The following is a 24,436-nucleotide window of genomic DNA, read 5'->3' on the forward strand; positions in this document are numbered from 1 at the left end:
AGCTGGAGTAATTTCAAAACAATCGTTGGTTCCATTAACAGAAGTTTCCAGTTATTTACAAAAAGCTTCAAATATGATTTTTAAAAAAATGCATAGCAGATCTGTGTCATTCTTCACAATATGATTATAAGGATATAACATTCTATCACCCTATGACAAAGGTAGTGTTGCTTTAATCTGAAAATAATGTGTTTCAAAATACAATCATGAGTAATATGTAAGCTTATATTACATTTTATCAACAGCACCATCTTTCATTTTAATTATTAATTCAAGAATAGTTCATAAAATTTAATTAATATTATAAACAATATTTCCTCATAGAAACATAAACATAATAATAAAAATGACAATATTAAGCTTCCTCTTTTTATAAGAGAAGAAAATGGTGAAAAATGGTGCATAATGAGAAAGGAATTTATAGATTCTCCAGTTCAGAGTAACAATATCCAGAGTCAATAACTGAAGCAGTATATTCTGAGAAGAAGCATGATCTGAACTTCCTAGAGTGAATAAGACATTAGTATTGTTCACTAATGTCATAACAATGTTGTTATGAGTGAATACTAAAGAGCAAATTGAACTAAATTATTTTCTAATAATTTCATATCAAAAATATTAATAATTTCCTCCCTACCCACAAACTATCTGAACAGTTTAATGCTTTTTAATAAAAATTGTGTCTGTGAAAATAGAGATAAACCAGTCATCTGCAATCTAAAAGCTATCTCATTGGATTAGGGACTATTTTTTAAACTGTGCTACGTAGCACAAGAAATGTTCCTATTAGTAAAGCTGGGAGAAAAAAAGGAATTATAAATGCAAAAAAAAAAAAAAAAGAATGATGAGGAATGTGAGTCATTGCTAGATGGACAGGGAAAAGAGAGGGCAAGCCATATGTATTTTTAACAAACCAGCTCTATTTCAATTTGTTTCATATATATATAACATGCAGATAGTTTTATTTGAATGAAAGGTTTTATGTGGAGAAATAACCTACTAAAAAATATCAGGTGGTTTCTATGATAAATCACAAAGCAAATCTAAGGAGATATATTATTAATTACTAACATCATTTGCCAAGATAATCAATTTTTGGAATATGTTTGTTTTTGGACTATTCTGAAATATAAGTCAGTCATTCAAAATAAAACATCCAAAATTTAGTTAACATTTTGAAATAACATATAACAAATATTTAGGTAAGAAAATTCATATGGAAATGAAAATTTCTTATATCACTATAATGAATTTTCATATTTCTACTATATCCAGGTGTCTGAAGGGAAGAAAGCATTGCTTTAATGTATTTAATGAGGTTTCAGTTGCAGATTTGAATGCAATCATTTCGATCCTTGTGTTCTTAATACATAAGTCACACATTATTATTCTATACTAAGAAGAAAAGTTAACATCAACTATTCCTTTTTCTCTATAAACAATGCTATCATATTCTGGCTGTCACCATCTTCTTTTCATTTATTACTGTCTGAAATGATCTTGCTCTAGTTATTTGTTTTGTCTTTCTCCCTTCGAACTCCTTGCTTATCTTGATCACTTCTGTATCTGTATCACCTAGAAGGGTGCCTAGTGCCAGGCCACCCAGCCACAGCCTGCTGCAGATGTGTTGTGTGGGTAGGGCTCTTTTCAGGGCATGCTCACTGGTCTAACAGGCTAAGATTCCAAAATGGTGCCCACCAACAATGGCACCAGCCTAGCAGCAAGAAATCACAAAAATGGCTGCCACCAAAGTCTCAGTCCCCAGGAAGAGTCCCAGCTGTCTCTTGCCTCTCTAGTGGTACTTTAAGATTAGTAAGTAGGTCTTCTTCATTTATGGTTTATGTGCTTTTCTGACTGGTATTTTTCCACTGGTTTCTGGGTTGAGTGAGTCTGTGTGCGAGCAGGATTTAGTTTCCCTGCAGTTGCATAGTTTTTCACGATGTATTCCCTGTTGGTTTTCAAACCCAGGGTGTTTTGTTTTGTTTTGTTTTGTTTTGTTTTGGTTTTGTTTTTTCTTGGCAGGGGGATGGGGGGGCAGCTCGTCTCTCCTGTGTAGAATCTAAGAGTTATGGTATCTGATATGGAGATCAGGTCCTTCACTCCTCAGGGAAATGTTTTGAACATTTGAGATCCCTCTCATCCATGAAACATCAGCTGGAATATGTTTTCTCTTTTGGGGGCCATACCTCTGCCTCTCTTATCTTTCTTAGTGCTGTAGCTTGTTGTGGGGGACTGTGTTCATTCAGTTTCTGTGTCCCCTTTAGAGGGAATTATTCCATATGTAGTTGTACATTTATTGTATCTATGGAAGGAAGTGAGCTCAGGCTCTTTTTATGCTGCCATCTTGAACCTAGTCCATTTTTTCATTTTTGATAAAAACAATATATTTTTTAGAAAATGTCCAGAAATAATCTATTTCTCAAATTTTCCTTGAATATTTTTTGGCTATAGCATCCACTGGTTGCAATTGTCAGTTTTGTTTTTGATATAAGCTTACATGAAGTCCTTTATCTAAATTCAGTAATGACATTCATTGACAGAACTGTAATGAAGATAATATACTCCATTAAATGAAGAGCATGTCCAAAGCATAAATATGTGAACAATAAACTTAACAATGAAAAGAGAAGTAAAATAGAGAAGCTTTTCAAAACAAACTTTTTTTTTTTCCTCTAAGCATATCTTTTCTCTGGTCCCTAAAAATATTTTAAAGTACTGATAAGCCATTAGTAATGAACAGTCTTAGTACCCAGATTGTGGTCTCTAAATACCATTCTCCACTAAAACAAAGTAAAGATTGATTTCAGATTTGGGACAGGAAATATGAAAGATAAAGCTGGGAAGTTATCAAAAGCTGCCTATACCATGTAAAGGAAAAAGGAGCCAATTTAAAGGAAATTTCACTCTATAAGATGGAGGAAAAAATGTTTATAAAGAATAATTGCTGTGCTGAATTGAAATATCTTAAATACATTAAAAATTCATGACTTTATTGAAATCTCACTGGTTACCTTTGGATTGCTAGAACACTAGATGCTTATTCTGAATATTAAAAAATAAAAGGAAAAAATTGAGAATTTATCTTGCCATTTCTCTAATTATTTTATTTCAGGGAATTTAAATAAATAACAAATGAGGGCTAATAAATATAGGGAATGATTATATTAGATTGTCACCCTTTTAAACCTGTCATGAAATTATTGATCTTGGCAAAGATCATCAATGGAAACCAACAATATTAAGTAAATTCTGTTGTAGAACTTTATGAATCATGTTAATGCTGGTGGAATCCCTTGGTCAGTCTTGACAAAAGGTGAAGCAGTCTGATTAAATGCCACCTAAGGTGATGAATGAGAAATATGCAGCCTCGTTTATGAAGTAATCATGGCCAAAAGAAAAGCATTCTAATAAATCATCAGTTCAAGAATATAAGGGAACTGGAGAATGCGTTAAATAAATTTAGGAATCCACCAAACCCTGAAAGTGAGAAAATCTATTAGACAAATATCTTGCTTTAGATCCCCCAGAAGCTGATCCTTGGACAAAAATTATAGCACAGGGACCTTGAATAGGGTGTGACAAAGTGGGGCAAGAAAGGGAAGACAACCATAAAGCCTGCAGTATGAGCTATCTACCACGTGGGGGAACCAAAGCCTAATCCCATCGCTCTGGAAACTGCTAAGAAAAGGTTTACACAATACCCATCTGAGGCATGCCATCCATGGAGGTGGAGTGTTTTTGCACCAACAGCCTTCATTTCTTGGTTATAATTTGATTTCAGGGACAATAATTCTAGTATTCCATTCAGGATTAAAATGGCTTTCTGAAGCTTTAAGGGAAACCCCCAGGCAAAGAAATCAGATACTGGCTACATTAAAAGATAATGCTCAGAGATAAGGGAATTGACTTCACAAGTGTGTACTGAAGGCAACTCAATGTATTCAACAAATACATGGCATGGGGATGGAAAGAGGAAGGAAATGAAAAGGTTAGAGATTAGAAGAAACTTCATAGATTAAGGAGAACTATATATATTCCTTGTCTTGATTGTGACTTCATAGGTGTCAAGTAGCATAAAATTGTACAGTTTAAATATGTATAGCTTATTATATGTCAGTTATAGCTCAATAAAAAAAAACAGTGGAGGAAAATAAACTTAAGAAATCAAATCAACCAAGTTAAAAGAGAAGATTGATTTGACTCTTGATTGGAACAAAGTAACTTTAAAATAAACAATTTTATATGATTTTAAAAATTACAGATGACAGAGATAGCAATCTTAAAACCAAAATAAACTATTAGAGATTTTTGCAAGTAGATAAGTAAAATACATACTTAATTACTATTACTTTGAATACAGCACAACTTTTGTTTTGATTTTTATAGATGGTTGAGTTTTGAAAACATTACTCTGTACCATGATTTACACCATGGTCCTTCCATTCCTAAATATTACAAAATAACTCATCAAAGTTATTAGAAGTATAAGTCTATATACAAAATTTATTCATTTTTAATTTATCAAATGACATCTATTGTTAATAGATTAACCAATTAAATATATTTTTTGGAAGATGAGGTAAATCTGATGAGGCATTCCAAGTTATATTTAGCTGGGTTAATGGCATACCATGAGTTTTTTGCCATGTGAATATATAACTACCATTAATTACTTTGGATAATTTTGGTTTGCTCTTTTGTCTTTTCACTGAACTCTCTTCACTGAGTAGATGAGTAGAGTTAACTTTATTAAATTCTTCACAATACATTTTTATTATTATGTATTTCATTCTAAAGGAAAAATCCATCTATATTCTGCTCTATGCAAACTGAATTTTCATCAGTGTATATAAAAATAAAATATGATGGTTATTTTACTACTACCTTTGTTCTGCATAGAATTTGTTTTACTATGCAGCTTCATTTTAAGATATCTGCCATGTTCATTCACATAATAAAGAAATATAATTCTTGAATTATAGTAATTTGAAAATTATATTTACTGGGTCCAGATCCCGGTTTAATAGAACCTAAAATAAGGCAGAACTTTGAAAATGCAAATAGAATGGCACATATTCTCCGTATATTCTAAAGTTAAAGAGAAAAAAAAAAAAACAGGATGAGGGAAAAGATAACTTGGAAAACTCAGTTAATTTAATATGCAGTCAGTTCAATGTAGTATGTTGAAAATCCATTCAGACATTGGCATTTTCTGTAAGAAATGTACTTTTAACACAATTTAATAAGTAGAGAGGAAGACAGTCTGTTAAAAAAATAATTTTATTTTTTACTCAAAGTAACTGCTACATCATAATGATGAAAGATTTCTTGTATGTGTAAGACAAAGCTGAGCTATAATGAGGTTATTCTTTTTTGCTAGACTAGCAAATAAATGAACTGTAAGTAATGGGTTCCAATTTAGAGTTCTTTTTTCATGCTGGAAATAAGGACTTTGCAGAACTCTGATATATCTTTGAGTGCTTCTGCATGTTCTTCAGTCATTAGAAATGAATTTATAGGGGTTGAGAGAGAAAGGCAGAGTAGAATTCTATTAATATTCTATAATATAGTAGTATTGTCATGAAACCCTGAAGCTAAACTTTCTAAGGATAATAAATAATGTCTACAATGAATGAACTAGAAAAGAAACTAATCTCACAAAAACCTAATTGACACTAAACCCAATAAAGCAACTTTACTAAAGAAAGACTTGTGTAGATTTTGAAAAAGTAATGAGATAGAATCAAGGCACAGTAAAAATATATTTGATAATCAAAAGAAAATTTAAATGAGTTACCAATTAGTTATTCTAAAGGATGAAAAATATTAACTTGGGCCATCTATATCCTGTTTGGCCATTCTGAAGTCTTTAGACATATATTTTCAATGCCTGGAATTTTTCTACTATCTTTAATGCAGATAATATGTGTACTCTCTAAATCAGTTGCTTAATATGGTCTTATAAATAAAGAAATCTATGTTTAAAAATAATTCAAAAGTGAGTGGTTTTAAAGATATATTTATGGAAGACTAATTTTAGAGATATTAAAATAGAATGTTATCTATTTATATTCTTGTTAGAGGTTTTTTTGGTGTGTTCTAATAAAAGTGATTTGAGATAAAGGAATGTAAGGAAGTATTGTAGGAAGGTTTTTTGTAAGTGACACTTCGATTTATTTCTAATATTCACATAATTGCAAACAAACTGAATGCTCTTCTGACATTTCTAAAATCTGATACTAGGCAGTAATGGTTATGGACTTGATTACTTGGGAAAACAAGTATTTATGAAACGATGTCCATATTTTTGAGAAGCATCCAAATGTGCAGACAAGAAAACTCAACACTACATTTAACTTCCTTTTTTAATAAAAAAACATCAACTTTTTTTTTTTTTTGCTATTTTCAGCTTACCTATTCTCCTGAAAATCCAAGAGACCAAATAATATTAAATTTGACTTCATATCTCTTATTTATCTGCATGCTAGTCAATGGAAATTGGTTAAAAAAGTCATATTAAGCAAAACATGTTTTATTGTAAACCATCAATTATAGAAAGTGCTCCTTACTTTTCTTATATATGCTTATTTTATGATCACAGTTGCTTTTGTTTCTATGTTGAGTAAACTTATACTATTTTAAAGTTTTATAGATTGTCTTTATCCATTGCAAGTATTAATTCTATATTTTTATGATCAATATACTTTTTCCATAGAAATGTCTACATAAATAAAAATGTGTTTAATAAAAATTTATTGTATACTTATTGTTTTAGATATTATACCATGTGCTAATAATTAAAAGATTCATTTAAATATGTAAATAATTAAAGCACATCTTATGAAAATATGCATTAATAAAATATAAAGATAATAAGATCCTGCTAAATACACAGGGATTAACTGGAAGAAGGAGAAGAAAAAGTCTTGCAAATTTTCAGAGAGGAAGCAGCATTTACACAGTGCTGAAGTTGGCAGGATGTACAAGGCTCTTTTATAGTATTCACGGTGGTTTTCTAGCCTACTTTCTAAGGGAATGGTAAAGTGTAATTACTCAGAGCTCAACCTCTGTCTAGAAAGCCAGCCTATAAAGTTTCAATTCCCACACTTAATACCAATTTGGTATTGTGCTCAGTCTTCTTATCTGTAAAAGGGAGAAAAAAGTAATATCTATCTCAGGTTACTATAAAGCCTATTTAAATATGGCACATACTAAACATTCAGTAAAGGCTAACTCTTCTAGCTCTTATTACTGTTTCTCAAATTCTCCATACACAGCACCATGTGTATGGAGCCCTCTTGGTGGTCTATTGGGAAGCTATGCTCTTACTTCTACTGCATTTAATCCCGTGTTTGTTCTTGGCCTGCAATTTCCTCCATTCCCTTTTCTCTATCAAATTGTACTCATTGGTTCTCATCTTTCAGAGATCCCTAAACCATTTGCTTACTAAAAATGCCTACTTTCTCTTTCAAATCATAATGTTACTATTTTTCATACTTATTTACTAAGATTTAAATGATAAATTAAAGGGTAGTAGGGCAAATACATTTGTTCACTACGGTAAATTACCAGCTGTGTGAAGGTGCCATCTTTTGAGAAATTATTTTCAAGCATGAGTAGTACTAGGCAGGAAGGAAATAAGGAAAGAAGGAAGGAAGGAAGGAAGGAAGGAAGGAAGGAAGGAAGGAAGGAAGGAGAAAAAGAGAGAGACAGGAGACAGAGACAGAGAAAGAAAAAGAGAAGGAGAAAGAGACAGAGAGCAGAAAAAGAGATAGAGACAGAAAAGAAAGAGAAAAGAACATAGAGATATACCACCTGGGGAGTTTCCTCAAACCATGTTTTTATTTGTTTTGTTTCATTTGGTTTCGGTGTTTGTTTAATTTTACTGTACCATATTTACTACTTCAAAATATTGGTCATATTAGTTCTTAACAGTTTTCAAAGGCAGATTTAATTGAGAAATGTATGTAGTAAGCTCTTTCCATTTTGTCATCATGGGAGAAAAGATTTATGTGGTTTGTTTGTTGGCCTGAGACTGTATATGGATCTTGACACAGACTGTAAGACAACATTGCCTATACCATAACTAAGAGAAAACCACAAAGAGATTTATAAAAAAAAGTAAAAATATTTTCTGCAACTGAGTTGAGGGTAATTGATTATTTGTAATCTAAGAGGTGAATTATTTCTAACCAAAAAGTACCTTAAACCCAGAGAGCAATATTCTTGCAAAGAATGAATGCCTCCTCTTTGTCATCCCCCACTCCACATCACTTTCCATCGATGGCCTGTCATTTGTATATTATCTATATGTTTTAATATAATTCTTTCAGCAATTCTAAAAATCAGAGTCTGTAATGGTTTTATTTTATTTAAATGTTATAAATGCTTATTTCTGGTTTGGAAAAAAGTCTTTAAATTGTTTTCTTAAAAGATGTATTATCATATATATTCATATTATTTCTTTTATCTGACATCCTTTTGTAATTATGTCCAAATGAAAATGTGCTTAAAATCTTTAAAAATACTCATGGCACCTTCTTCCTTTGGGGTAATACAAAGCCTTAATCTCATAGCATATGACCCTATGTTGTATGACAGCCAAGTCAACTATCCTGTTACATAGAGGAATGTTCTTAGGAAACTATTTAAAAGAAACCATATTATACCTTTAAAGCCTTGGCGCTAAAAGATAGTACATTCAACTTGGGTAATTTCAGAATTTTAACAAAGAAACTACTTGAAAGGTGTAGGCAAAGATTACAAGCAACAAGTAATGGTCCAGAAGCTTATCATTAGAATGAGTAGGAAGCCTTTACTACCAACTTTGAAAGAGTTTAGTGTGTCAGTATTTTTCTCTAGTTTTACATACATATATGTTCTGACTTTTCTAAACATATATGAAATCATACTGATCAAGATATTCTGCAATTTGTTTTTTTTTTTTTTACTGGATATCCCATTTTGGAACTCTTACCTTCTACATATTTTTCCTGAATATGGATTTACCAAAATGTAAAATAATAAAGAAAAATAAAAATGAGTATATGTGAAATTAATAAATAAATAAGCATAAATAACTAAATAAAATGAATGAAATAACAATAAAGAGAAAAATGCTTTAAAGTTGTGAAGTTTTATTATCCTAACCTTATATATTCCCAAATCATATTAACTAAAATGATCTATATCTACAAAATCTATTGATAAATATACTACATATTTTATTATATTATGTGATTGACAAATGATTTGATTGCACTATAACAATAACAGGTTTAATAACAAATCTTTCAAATACTTATTAAAACAGCCGAAAAATTAAATATTGATTTTTACACATGAAGCTTACATTCTTTCAAATAAATAAGAGAACAATTACCATCCCAATTAATCTTTTTTTTTAATTCCCAGCAAACACATTTCAAAAATATTTCTAGTTTCAAAAATATTTCATTGATGAATTGGTAATCTTTACCTAGAAAAGTATGCAGTAATGAGTGAAGCTTGTTTCTGATCTCCCTGTCAGTGCTTACTGTAACAAATTCCTGATTATGCTTTTCTTCTAGAACATTCTGTTAATTGCTCTATGAATTTCTCTGAATTAAAGAAAAACCTGTATCTCATTTTTTGTTTGTATTTCACCATCTACTTGTTTAATTTCATTGTATTTTTTACTCATACGAATAACATGAATCTCTTTTTTTGCATTAGAGAGCATTTGCAGATAGTGGAAAATGGGAAGGGGAGGTGGCCCAGCAAGGATAGCAGGTAACTCATGGTGGACATTAGTTTCTGGGAGAATAAAACTAGTGGAATTATCCAACTCTCCCCTTACACCCTCTACCACCATTAGTAATAGACAACAAAAAATATTTGAATTAGTGATTTGGGTAAAACTAATGTTTAAGTACCTCAAGGAAATTAGAACAAATAAAAGTCTGAAGAACCTATTGTAGCACTGAATTCACACTTGTGAAGCCTGGCTTTGAAATCACTCTCATGAGTATCAAATTAAGAGTAAGTAATGAGGCAAAATTAAAAATAAACAGAAACAAAGACAAACAAAAGCAGTATACTTTCAGGATACTACTCATCTACTGTGGCTAACCTTATCAGTATGTGAGTATGATCAGTTTAGGTGTGCTGGGTAGATTTATAAACTCTGATGAAAACTACAACCTCACTTCATATTCTTACTTTTTTTATAATGTGAAAATGTACACCCCTTTGAGGTTGAATTTTTACTAACTAAATTAGAAGCATATATCTATGTTTTTAGAACTAAACAGGTTTATTATTTGGCTTTTCTGTTTACATGTAGTTCAATGATGACTTATTTTCTTCCTTAGATGACTGGAAATGACTTAAAATTATGCTAAAATAATAATTTGTATCAAGATGTCAGTTTATTGTTTCTTGGCTCTAAATGCATCTTTTTAATATATGCTCTATGATAACGGAATTTCTTTGTTCAGAATTTCTCTTTTAAAGTGAGCATGATAAACTTTCTCATTAGAGATGCTGGAGAAACATTGCAGGAAGAGGCTTGAATTGTATACCCGATATCAGCAATGCGGGTGTGAGGACATCTGGATGAACCCCAACTACCTTTCCAGAACATGGTCCTTTTAACTTTGTGGCTTCAGTCTGATGACCTTTCCGCAGCTCTCCCCACAGAAATGAGAGCCCCCATGGGCTATGTGCTCTGAAGGCCTCCTGTCCTGCCAATTAATTGCCCGGAATCTACCAATGATTGCTAATCTTCTCCCCCAACTGCACCCTGTAACCTATTGCTTACCATGTAACTCAGGTCAGCTCCTCTCCAGGCAAACCAGCAAACTCCATTGCTTTCCAGTGAGTTGACCCATGAGGTCTGGACCCCTTCCAAGTTCATCCCTTAGGTACACTCACTCAACTCTAGAGAACCATATACAATTTCCTGATATCTAATAGTTTCTCTTTTATTATAGTTAATAATGCTTTTATTAAATATCCCATTTAACCTACTGTGTGGTTTTTATTTCCCGATTAGACTCAGACTGCCACATCATTTTAATTTAGTCTTGTCATTCACAAAATATGAAAATTCACATGCTTTTTAAGGACAATTTACGAAATACTCCTTGTCATCATAAGCAAATCAAATCATGGAAAATGCATTGAAATATTTTAAAAGAGCATTATTTACTAGCAGTTATGGATGATTTTAAAAATATACAGAATTAATATGTATTTTCAGGAAAGTAACATCCTAATTAGAATATTTGAGATGGGTTCCTGAAATAGAAGATTATATTGAACTTAATGGAGATTTTTGAATATCCAGTTGATGTCAAAGGTTTGTGAATTCTAAATTTCTATTAATTTACTGATATCTTTGACTTTATTCTGTACTTAAAATTGGTGGTGGGATATAATCACACCTGACAAGAAAAATGAGGAAAAAATACATATCAGAAAAAAATATTAAAAACATGTACATTTTCTTGAGACATTGTAAAAGAAAAATTTTAGTAAGCATTTTTTTCTCTCATTTTCATAAATACATTTGATGAATAGAAGAAAATAAGTTTCTAAGATTTGGTCAGTAATGCATTTAATACATTCAAAGATGGAGTGTAGAAGGTTTGAGAGCATGTGTATTATTCAGATTACATAAAAAGTACTAAAGATTTAAGCCAAAAATTCATTAATTCAGAAAAATCTAATTTATAGATGCCTAAGCTAGGAAATTCTTAAACAATATTATAAGACTATGAAATATGTTTGAGGCTTACAAAGTTTAGATCTATTTGAATTTATTTTAATTAACGATATGCCCAGATAGTCCATATGCTAGAAAACAGGGATAAATATGATCCCTATATAAGTTAATCACTTAGCATTCCTTCATTTTGAAAACTTTTGATCTGGGCTGATGGAAAATTTTTGGTTTTGTTGTCATTATAGTCTTATTTTTTTCATTGAAGAACACACTTTATGATTACTCTTTTAGATTCCTATGTGAAAGAAATTAATTTAATTAGGCTTATGTGAAATATATAGTTTGCCAGTTTTGTGAAGAGACAGTTTTGTAGATACCAAAGGTAACTGACACTGTGGATCTACCTTATTTTAGTGATTATTATAGACTGAAGTTCTGGATTCTTTCTCCTAGTCTGTTTCTTTGTTTTGGCTCGGCTTAGGATATTTAGTGTCCCGTGAAAACAAAAAATTTATTTAAGATTAATACCTAATAATATCGCAGTACTTTAAGATTTGTAAAATGCATTCACACATATGATTCCAATAAATCCTACAAAATAAAACACCTAAAACAATGATCTTTTTATAATATAAAATTCTTCTCAGAGACAGGGATGTTAATGTCTATCTTTCCTTGAACACATTAGATGTAGTATTGAAATAAGAATTTTACATGCAATGTATTATTTAACTCTTCTAAGAATTATGACAATTTTATTCAGATTTTAAAGATTACAAGCCAAGTTTAGAAAATTAATAGTTTCCCTTGGCTCCAAAAATATGTAAATAATTTAGCAAGGATCCAAATCCAGGACTTTGGTTCTCAAATTTATGTATATTGTGCTACACCTTAATAGCTTTCCTTCCTTTCAACAATGATATATAGAATGACTGATAAATGAGATAGTATGCTCAGTACTGTCCATGAACATATAGGTAAGATTCAGTTCTTGCGTTGAGGGAGACGTTCCATGGACAGATTCCAACTAAATAATTTCTATACAAACTCCAGTCTTTTCAAATAGACCCAGTTCTGTTTCCACTTTACCTTGGTATAGACTCTCAGTATTGAACACATATACTTATATATGTGGAGAGCAGACCTGTCTCAATAAAACTAGAGGGTAGAAAATGTTATCTGCAGAAAACACAATTCTAGCTCAGAAGCTTTATGTTAAACCTTGGTTTTGAAGGTGACATCAACAAGATGGCGGGCTAAGAGGTCCCAACACTGTCCCTCCCACAAAAACAAACAAAAAAAATAAGTAACTACAAACTGGTGAAAACAGCTCTGGGGAAACTCTGGACTGTAAGGAACAAGCAGCAGAAACCCTGCAGAGCTCAAAACCGAGTATGGCTGGAAAAAAAGTATAGGAAGCATTTAATCTGTGCCACCCCATCCCCCAGTCCAGAGCAGCTTGGCGCCAAGAAGGATTTCACCCCATAGAGAAAAGGAGAACAAGACCCCAACAAGACTTGTCACCATGGACATTTAGTCCTCTTTACTGGGAACTCCCACCATCTTCACCAAATCTGAGCCCAACTGTGACAGAGCTGCCTAGAGTCCCTGCTGCTGTTTCTTTCCCAGTGCTGCAGCTGTCGCTATGGTGAAGACTGATCTAGGAACCCCATTCACTGCTGTGCATTGCTCTCTAGGATCAAGATGCCATAATACCTTACTATCTGGGAGACTAGAGCTGCTGCTGCTCAATGCCCCACCTCTAGGTCCTGAGTTGTAGCTTTGACCTGCCATTGCCACACTGCTGCTGCTCTGTATCACTCTCTCTGGATCCTAATTTGGGATTTGACCAGCTAGGGACCAAGATACTACTGTTCTGTGACTGCTCCCTGTGTCCTAAGTAGTTTTGGTTTTGACCTACCATCACCGGGCTGCGCCATGCCACTGCAGCTCTGTGCCTCACCCCTGGGGTTCTAAGTCACTGCTTTGATCTGCTATCACCAGGCTGAGCTGCTGCTGTTCTGTGACTGCTCCCTGGTGCCAAAGTTGGGACTTTAACCCACTATTTGAAGTATGTGCAATTTTTTTCTTTAATAATTAATACATTCTATGTACTTCCCCAACTGCAAAATCTTCTCTTAACATGGAATTTCTTATGTCTTTCTTTTGATTGTGTAGATATACCAATACATATAAAAATGAAGAATATTGTTTAACCTAGTGATTTTGATTTAACTATAAATTTTCTGATATAACTTGACATTTATACCCAGATATGAGAAATGTAAAAGTAGGTAAAAAAATCTAAGTCCTTTAGATGGTATAGTAGATTGTGTCATTGATCGCTATATTTAATTCCTTCATTTATCCATGTCCTTTGCCATATCATTTTGATTTGCCCACTGCTTAAGCAACTCTGGGCTTGCTCATGTAATTTGCTTTGACAAATTAGATGTTATCAGATATGATGAAAGCTTGAAATATACCTGCACAATTGGATTTGTTTTCTTTCTCTCTAGTACTTCTGTCAACACTGTGAGAATATGCCCAAGCTTGTCCACTTCAGTATAAGAGACATGTGAAGTATAACTGGGTTGTTCTACTCATCCACATGTGGAGCAACCTGGATGAGCAAAGAAACTAGTTGATCTCAAGACAAATAAGTAAGCCCAGCGAAGAATAACAATGAGCAACTGACCCAAAGACAGTTGATGAGATGATTGAAGATAGATATTGTGTATATGTTTTTATATGTTTTTCTAGCGTTAACTTTCTAGAGTTAACTTTCTAAAGCATGTTTTATGAAACACTAACAGAAATAAGAATTAATTTTTTTAATAGAAATTTTGGTTATATTTTTCATCTTATTAAGGTTATTACCATTCTGCATCTATTTAGAACGATACTTTTAAAAATTAATTTAAAATAAAAAGCAATTACTCTTTGAGTTTTTTTCACTGCTATTTAATATGAACACTTTCATATAAAATAGAACTACAACGTGAACCTGATTATAGCAGCAGCTGCTTATTGATGCGTTTTGAATCTTGAGCTATTTTGGAGGCTAAACCTCAGTGGGAACTTCGTCGCTGTCAATACCTATTAATAATTGCTGACAAATTATCAACAGTCCAGGAGCAAGTTTTCTGTTGATGATTTGTGAAAAAACAAACATGCTAACTTTGACATTGTCTTAATTTTCTGGCAATAGATATTTCACTTTAATACAAAAAGACCTACTTGATTTCAATAAAGTTTATCTGATATTGTTAGAGAGCATGAAGAGTTTTTCTCAATGTGTTTTTTTGTTGTTGTAGTTTTAATATGACTTCCTGAGATGAAGAAAGTATATCTGGGAAAGCACTAGATAAACTTAATATGATAATGGATGGAGTAAAGAAATATCCGTTAGCAAAACAGATTTTAGGAACTTAAATAATGGCATTTTCAAGTGTTTGTTTTCAGTAGTAGGAGTCTTAGCTGTAGTTTTCTTTTCAAAGGTAGCAACCTTTGAAAATGTAGCAATGTGAGTGACCAGATAGAAGACACACAAAAGATTAAACATGGGAGGTTTTTTCTATTTTATTTTTCCCCAAAAGATGCTAGCTATTACATGGTGTAGTCAAGATAGTAAATCATTTTTTAAAATTTTATTTTATTTTAATTAGTTTCAAATATATAGTACATTGGTTAGACATTTATATAGTTTATAAAACAATCCCCCTAATTGCTCCTTCTCTCTTCTGCTTTTCCACCTAGCCAATATATTAATGCTAACTACAGTCTCAATGCCACTGTCCCCATTCCCGTAACCATCTATCAACTACTAATTTGTATTTCTTTAACCCTTAACCTCATTTTCCCACTCCCCTAATCTCCTCTCCCCTCTGTCTGTCACCAGATTGTCCATGATATTTGTGAATCTGTTTTTGATTAGTTTGTTCTTTTTGTTCCTTTGATTCCACATATAAGTGAAATTGTGGTATTTATCATTCTTTGACTTACCTCACTCACCATAATAACCTCTAGGTCCATCTATGTCATTGCAAATGATAGGATTTCATTTTTTTTTTTAATGGTTGAGTAATATTTCATTTGTATATATGAACCATAACTTCTTCATCCAATCGTCTGTTGATAGGCATTTAGGTTGCTTCCATATCTTGGCTATTGTAAATTGTGCCTCCATGAATATTAGGGTGCATAGATCTTTACAAATTATTGTTTTGGTTTTCTTTGGATAAATACCCAGAAATGCAATTGCCAGGTCAAAAGAAAGATCCATTTTTAATTTTTTGAGAAACTTCCAAACTGTTTTCCATAGCGGCTGTACCAATTTGCAATGCCACCAACATTGTATAAGGATTCCCTTTTATCAGCATCTTCGCCAACACTCGATGTTCTTTGATTTATTGATGATAGCCACTCTGACAGGTGTGAAGTGATATCTCATTGTGGTTTTAATTTGCATTTCTCTGATGATTAGTGACCTCAAGTAACTTTTCATGTGTCTATTAGTCATCTGTATTTCCTGTTTGGAGAAGTATCTGTTCAAGTCTTCTGCCCATTTCTTAATTGTTTGTTGTTGTTGTTGTTGTTGTTGTTTTGTATGAGTTCTTTATATATTTTTGGATATTAACCTCTTATCAATGTATCATTAGCAAATAACTTCTCCCAAACAGTTGGTTGTATTTTTGATTTCTTTATGGTTTTCTTTGCTTTACAATAACTTTTTAGTTTGATGTAGTCCCATTTGTTTTTCTTTTGTTTCCCGTGCCCGGGAGATATATCCGAAAAGAAATTACCGTTAGTAATATCAGAGAGTTTAATGCCTATGTTTCCTTCTAGAAGTTTTATGGTTTCAGATCTTACATTTAAGTCTTTAAACCATTTTGAGTCTATTCTTGTATACGATATAAGAAAGTGGTCCAGTTTCTTTCTTTCTTTCTTTTTTTTTTTTTTTTTTGACATATATCTGTACAATTTTCCCAACATCATTTATTGAAGAGACTGTCTTTACCCCAAAGTATATCCTTGGTCATATATTAAGTGAGTGTATAGGTGTAGATTTACTTCTGGGCTCTCTACTCTGTTCCATTGATCAATGTATCTGTTTTTATGCCAGCACCATGCTATTTTGATTACTGTAGCCTTGTAGTATAGTTTGATATCAAGTAGTGTGATACTTCCAACTTAGTTCTTTCTCAAGATTGCCATGGCTATTTGGAGTCTTTTATGGTTCCATATAAATTTTAGGATTATTTTTTCTAGTTCTCTGAAAAATGCCATTGATATTTTGATAGGAATTACATTGAATCTATAGATTGCTTTGGGTAGTATGGCCATTTTAATGATGCTGATTCTTCCTACCCATGAGCATGGTGTATGCTTCCATTTATTTGTATCTTCTTCGATTTCTTTTTTCGATGACTTATCATTTTCTGAGAACAGGTCTTTTATCTCCTTGATTAATTTGATTCCCAGGTATTTTATAGTTTTCGATGCCATTGTAAATGGAATTGTTTTCTTAACTTCTCTTTCTGAAAGTTCATCATTAGTGTATAAAAATGCCACTGACTTCTGAATATTTATTTTGTAACCTGCTACTTTACTGAATTCATTGATTAGTTCTAACCATTTTTTTGGGTGGAATCTTTAGGATTCTATGTATATAGTATCATGCCATCGGCAAATAATGAGTTTTACTTCTTCCTTTCCAATTTGGATGCCTTTTATTTCTCTTTATTGTATTATTGCTGTGGCCAATACTATATTGAAGAGGAGTGGTGAAAGTGGGCATCCTTGTTTTGTTCCTTATCTTAAGGAAAATGCTTTTAGCCTTTTCCCATTGAGTATGATGTTAGCTGTAGATTTGTCATCTATGGCCTTTATTATGTTGAGGTATGTTCCCTCTGTTCCCACTTTGCTGAAAGTTTTTATCATAAATCGATGCTGGATTTTGTCAAATGCTTTTTCTGCATCTATCGATATGATCATATGGTTTTCATCTTTAGATTTGGTAATGTAGTGTATCACATTAATTGATTTCTGAATATTGTACCAACCTTGCATCCCAGGAATAAATCCAACTTGATCATGGTGTATGATATTTTGAATGTATTGCTGAATTCGGTTTGCTAGTATTTTGTTGAGGATTTTGCATCAATGTTCATAAGAGATATTGGCCTATAGTTTTTCTATGTTGTTGTTGTTGTTGTTGTTGTTGTTTTTGAAATGTCTTTGTCTGATTTTGGAATCAAGGTAATGGTGGTCTCATAAAAGGTATTAGGGAGCCTTCCCTCTTTTTGAATTTTTTGGAATAGTTGAGAAGAATAAGTGTTAATTCTTCTTTGAATATTTGGTAAAATTCACCTATGAAGCCATCTGGTTCAGGACTTTTGTTTTTTGGGAAGTTTTTGATTATTGATTCTATTTTATTGGTGGTGGTTGGTCAGTTCAGATTTTCTGTTTCTTCTTGACTCAGTTTTGAGAGATTCTACGTTTCTAGGAATGTGTCAGTTTCTTCCAATTTTTTTGTATGTAATTGCTCATAGTATTTTCTTTATGATCCTTTTTATTTCTGTGGAGTCTGTAGTTATTTCTTCTCTTTCATTTATGATTTTATTTATTTTAGTCCTCTTTTTTTTTTTTTATTAATGAGTATAGCTAAGGGTCTGTCAATTTTGTTTATCCTTTCAGAGAACTAGCTCTTGGTTTCATTAATCTTTTGTATTGTTTTTCTAGACTCTATTTCATTTATTTCTTCTCTGATATTTATTATTTCCTTCCTTCTAGTCACTTTGGGTTTTGTTTGCTGTTCTTTTTCTAGTTCTTTTAAGTGTAAGGTTAGATTGTGTATTTGAGCTTTTTCTTGTTTCTTGAGGTAGGCCTGTATTGCTATGAATTTCTCTCTTAGAACTGCTTTTGCTGTGTTCCATGGATTTGAGTTGTTGTGTTTTCATTTTCATTTGTCCCAAGGTATCTTTTGATTTCTTCCTTGATCTCATCAATAACTCATTCATTGTTTAGTAACATGTTATTTAGCCTCCATAAGTTTGTGTATTTTCCAGTTTTATTCTTGTATTTGATTTCTACTATTATGCTATTGTATTCAGAGAAGATGGTTGATATGATTTCAATCTTCTTAAGTTTTTTGAGGCTTGTTTTGTGTCCTAACTTGTGGTCTATTCTAGAAAATGTTCCTTGTGTACTTGAGAAGAATGTATATTTTGCCGCTTTGGGATAAAATGCTCTGAAAATATCTATTAAATCCATCTGGTCTAGTGTACCTTTTAGGCCCATTGTTTCCTTGTTGATTCTTTGCCGGGAAGATCTGTCCATTGGTGTCAATGGGGTGTTAAAGTCTCCTACTATGAATGTATTGCTATTGATCTCTCCTTTTATGTCAAGTGCTCCTATGTTGGGTGTGTATATGTTTACCAGGGTTATGTCCTCTTGATTTATCAATCCCTTTATCATCACGTAATGCCCTTTTTGTCTCTTATTATAAACTTTGTTTTAAAGTCTATTTTATCTGATATAAATATCAGTACCTCGGCTTTTTTTTTTTTTTTTTCATTTCTGTTTGTATGAAACATCTTTTTCCATCCCTTTACTTTCAATTTGTGATCGTCATTTGATCTGAAGTGAATCTCTTGTAGACAGCATATGCATGAGTCTTGTTTTCTTATCCATTCGGTTACCCTATGTCTTTTGATTAGAGCATTTAATCCATTTACATTTAAAGTGATAACCGATAGGTACATAGTTACTGCCATTTTATTTTTTGTATTTGTTATTTCTACTTTCTTATTGCCCCTTCTCTTTTTACAGAAGTCTCTTTAATATTTCTTATAATACTGGCCTGTTGGCCATGAATTCCTTAAGCTTTTCTCTGTCTAGGAAACTCTTTATCTCACTTCCATCTTAATTGAAAGCCTTGCTGGGTAGAGTATTTGTGGTTGTAGATTCTTGTTTACATAACTTTGAATATTTCTTGCCAGTCCCTTCTGGCCTGCAAAATTTCCTTTGAAAAATCAACAGATATTCTTATGGGGGTACCCTTGTAAGTAACTAGCTGCCTTTCTCGTGCTGATTTTAAGATTCTCTCTTTGTCTTTGACCTTTAGCATTTTAATTATAATGTGTCTTGGTGTATGTCTATGAATTCCTCTTGTTTGAGACTGTGCTTCCTGAGCTTGTATGTCTAATTCTTTTGCCAGGTTAGGGAAGTTTTCTGTCATTATTTCTTCAAATAGATTCTCAATCCCTTGCTCTCTCTCTTCGTCTTTAGGTATTCTTATGATCTGGATATTGTTACATGTCATGTTATCCCAGAGGTCTCTTAAACTATCCTCATTTAAAATTTTTTTTTTTTCTTTTTGTTGTTCTAATTGGGTATATTCTGCTACCTTGTCTTTCAGTTTGCTAATTCAATCTTCTACTTCGTCCAATCTACTGTTGAATCCTTCTAGTGTATTCTTCATTTCAGTTATTGTATTCTTCATTTCTATCTGGTTCTTTTTTATGGTTTCTATGTCCTTTTTAATGCTTACTGTCTCTCTGTTGAGGTTCTCATTGTGCTCATTCATTTTCCCCATAAGTTCGTTATTCTGAACTCTGTCTCTGGTAGGTTGCTTCTCTCTATTTCATTTAGCTTATTTTCTGGAGTTTTTTCCTGTTATTTCGTTTGTGGCATGTTTCTTTGTTTTCTCACTTTATTAGCTTCTCTGTGTTCGTTTTGATGTGTCAGGAATATTTGTTTCATCTCTTGGCATTGGCCAGATGGCCTAATGTAGAAGATGTCCTATGTGGCCCAGTGGCACAATCTTCCTCATCTCCTATGCTGGGGGCTCTGGATGTGATCTTTGTGTGGGTTGTGTGTGACCTTCTATTGTCACTGAGCCTTTATTGTTGTTAGTAGATCAGTGGATGGGATTAACGCTCAGGCTGACTAATTGTGGGAATTGGCTGCACCCATAGGTGAGTTCCTGTGTGGGATTTGCCCTAGCAGGCTTGTGTGCTTGTTGCAACCACCCTTTGTGTGTACCACTAATACGACTAGTCAGAGTCGCTTTGTTGTGATCTGGTGTCAGCCTCTGGATGTGTTGGTTTTGTGGCCCCTTGAGAGGGGCTCCCCTGTAGGCCAAGGTCAGCTGCTGCTTTTGATTGCTCAGATCTACCCGGTTGGAACTACTAAGTAACCCTCAGAGGGTTGTGCCTATGCTGGATCTATAGGTAAGTGGAAGAGACAACGCTATAGGCAGTGGTTGGTTATCCCTCATCCCTGACCTAGGGCAGTTTAGCAGAGGGACCAGTGCTCCTCCAGGTTTGACACTGCCTGTCAGTTTCCCATAAGTCTCTGAAACTGGAAGAGCCTCTGGGTGATATGCATGTTGGGTAGTGCAGGGACCCCAGGAGTCTCCTGGATCTATTGAGTAAATTTCCCCCTGCCACACTGTAGTGTCAGTTTACATGCCAATACTGTCTCTGTGGCTCCCGTACAAGTTTCCAATCATTGCAAGATCAGCTGCTGTCCACCTTGGGCCTTAATGACCCACCCCAGGGCAGGGGCAGCTTCCTATCAACATTCAGCGGGTACTTTGTGTACTGGATGGGGCAGGAGCTCAGGGAGTTAAGGGCCTTCAGGTCAGTACAGACCCTTGCAATCCCCTCAAGAGATACTGCAGCTCATACAGGCAGCAGTGGTCTGCCCACAACTGTTTTTTCTGAAATACACTCACTGTGCTAGCCAAGGTCTGTTGCCTGCGCAGACTGTACAACCCCAGAGCCAAGCAGGGTATGGGATGCTGCTTGTCAATAGGCTGCAGTCACTTTGTGGCTTGAGTGAAGCAGGGAGACAAGGGACATCAGGCCAACAGAGCCTCTGTTTTGCTGAAACTTCTGTGCCTGGGCATTCCTGCTATAGTCACAGTGAGACCAGCTGCTGTCAGGGGCAGTCCCACAGACTTTTGTGCTCCCTGGACACACTATTGCAACTCTTACAGGCAGCAGAGGTCTTCTTGCCACTGATTTCCATGCAGTGCCCGTCTTGTGCTAGCCAAAGTTTGTTGCCTTTGTGGATTGAGAGATCTGGGGGCGAGGGACGGGACTGTGGCAGTTCACTGTCAATGAGCTGCCTAGAGCAATTTGTGAGTAAGGTGGAGCAGGGTCTCAGAGAGGCAATGGCAGTCATATCAATACATCCTCAGTCTTGCTGCAACTTTAGTAACCATTCACACATTCCGGCAGAAGTCCCAGATCGCAGCAAGACCAGCTACTGTCTGGGACTGGCCCACAGATCTCCGAGATCTGCCCAAGTTCCTGTTGGCAGCAGTGATCTGCCTGACCCTATTTTGGAAATACGGCTCATAGAGCTGACTGCTAGCTGACAATGCTTGGCCCTGAATGAGCACAGGGCATGGCAGCCATCCAGCAAGAAAAGCCCCGGGCAATCCGCGGTTGGGTGGGGCAGACTGATCCCCTCAGGCCTTACATTCACTTATTTTATTTTTAAATTATGTTTTTAAATTCTGCTTATGTTTTCATTTCTAATATTTCAATATTAATAGCTAATTAGTGCCTTTATATTGTTGAATATTATCAACATATTACTAAGAAATATTTTCCCCCTTCTACTCTCAATGAAAAGCATCTATGGTGATTTGGAACAGATAACGTCCTAATTGTGCAAATGTACAATTAATTGGGAAGAAAAGATTTAGAAAGACATATAGAATGCAGGCTTGGAAAGTGTGTCTCTAGCCTAGACGTTGAAGGATATTCATGCTATTGCCAGATATCTGAAAATAGGAAGGAGTTTCGGTGCACTGAGGCAAAAGGAATAAAATAGAGTAGAGAATGTCAAACTCAGGCCAATCTGTTCTAAATGTTAACTTACGCATAAATATAATAGCAATTCTATTAATATGAAAGTAGATACTGTGTAACAGGAAAAATAGTACTATCCAAACAATATTAAATTTGATGTAATGAAAATAATTTTTAAAATTACTTGAAGGAGTGGGAAATATATAAATAAGCTAAAAAAATATTAAATTTGAATAAAATATTGTTGAAGAATGCATTGTCTAATTGTGCATGAGTCCCAATGCTATGGGAGCTTGGTATTTAAAATCAATAAAGGAAAATAATTACCTTTTTTTTTGTTCTAGACTTTACATTCTACTGTAATGTAATTTTGTATCTAGACTTTCATTCAACTGCAAATCCTACCCTCAATATTAGTGGCATCTGTACTGCAGTTAGAGAATGTCTCATGGGTTTTCATAACTACATTTTGCCAAATACATTTTCTTTTCATTATGTTTTACATCCCTCTTTTCTCGGTGTTATTATTTGCACACAACTTGAGAGCAGGGGCAATACATATACTATATACTGTATTCTGTCTTCGCATTTCAAGTCCTGTATAGTGACAAGTCTTTCTTTAATAAATGTTGAAAAAATGAGCCTGTGAGTTATTAAGTTGAACATTTGAGAACTGTTTATAAACATTATATGTTGGTATAAATGAGAATGAGTAAACTAATTAATATAAGACAAAATCATGTAATTGGAAAGAATATGATCACCAACAAGTTTGGAAAATAGATGAATTCAAGGCTCAGTAAGCAAGACATGATTATGAGACCACACAGAGTGAACCTAGTAAGAAGGTTTGTATTTCAAGATCATTACTCATGAGCTAAATAATCAGAGTAAAAATAAAATTAGAACTACGTTTTAAATAAAATCATGTTTGTATAATAAAACACACATTATCAATTAAGACAAATACTACTGTTCAAAATGTAGTGAAAAATTCAGATATAGAAATTTATAAAATTCTAGAAGTAGATAAAGCCAGTTGCTCAAATAAGTAGTATGAATAAAATCTTAAGAGAAAGAGTTTGAAGAAATTTTTATTGTAAAAAAGAGGTGATATATTTCTAAGCATTGATTTATCACCAATAGTGTATAGTTTGATCTAAAAATATAGCAATAACTTTTTCCTGGGAACTGCATGAAAAGATACAAAATTCTAGTCTTTTACTGATCAATAAAAAATAGACATTTATGTTTATCTCAGGACTTATTTTTGAGACATTGCATTATTCAAAAATCTGTATTTTTCTTTCTTGTTTGTTTGCTTCTTAATTTTTATTCGATAATGTAATACTTAAAAATCTTAGAAACACTGTCTTAGACTGAGGCTATTAATAAATTACTAATTAGAAAGCAACAAAAACATCAGTTAAGCAGCCACATACTTTGTCTAGGAAAATAACTGGTCCTTTTTAAATGGTAAATTAGATTATTATGTTAATGTACGATGTTATGTTAAAAAGACTTAAGTGAGTTCCTACAATATATAATTTTCAGATTAAGATGAAAAACATAATTTGTAAATATTATCTCATTAAATTTAACATCTTTACAAATATTTAATTATCCATGTTTTTTATTTTCGTTTTTTGAAATATATAAATATTATTTTTATAAATTATAAATTACAGAGTTGAACAATGCTAAGTTATTTCTCCCTTTTTATAGTGCCCATTAACCAAATTTAAATTGTAGAATAGCTGGATGATTTTAAGTATAAGCATTTAAAAGATTCTTTATAAAATCTGCCCCCCCGAAATTAGCATTTCTTACATGCTTGTGCTATTATAATTTTTTGTTGATAAACTGTATCCTATTCAAGAGAGCTCATGCTTGATATAGT

The sequence above is a fragment of the Pteropus medius genome, unplaced genomic scaffold, assembly GCF_902729225.1.
Source record: "Pteropus medius unplaced genomic scaffold, Ma_sr-lr_union100, whole genome shotgun sequence".
Taxonomy (NCBI): domain Eukaryota; kingdom Metazoa; phylum Chordata; class Mammalia; order Chiroptera; family Pteropodidae; genus Pteropus; species Pteropus medius.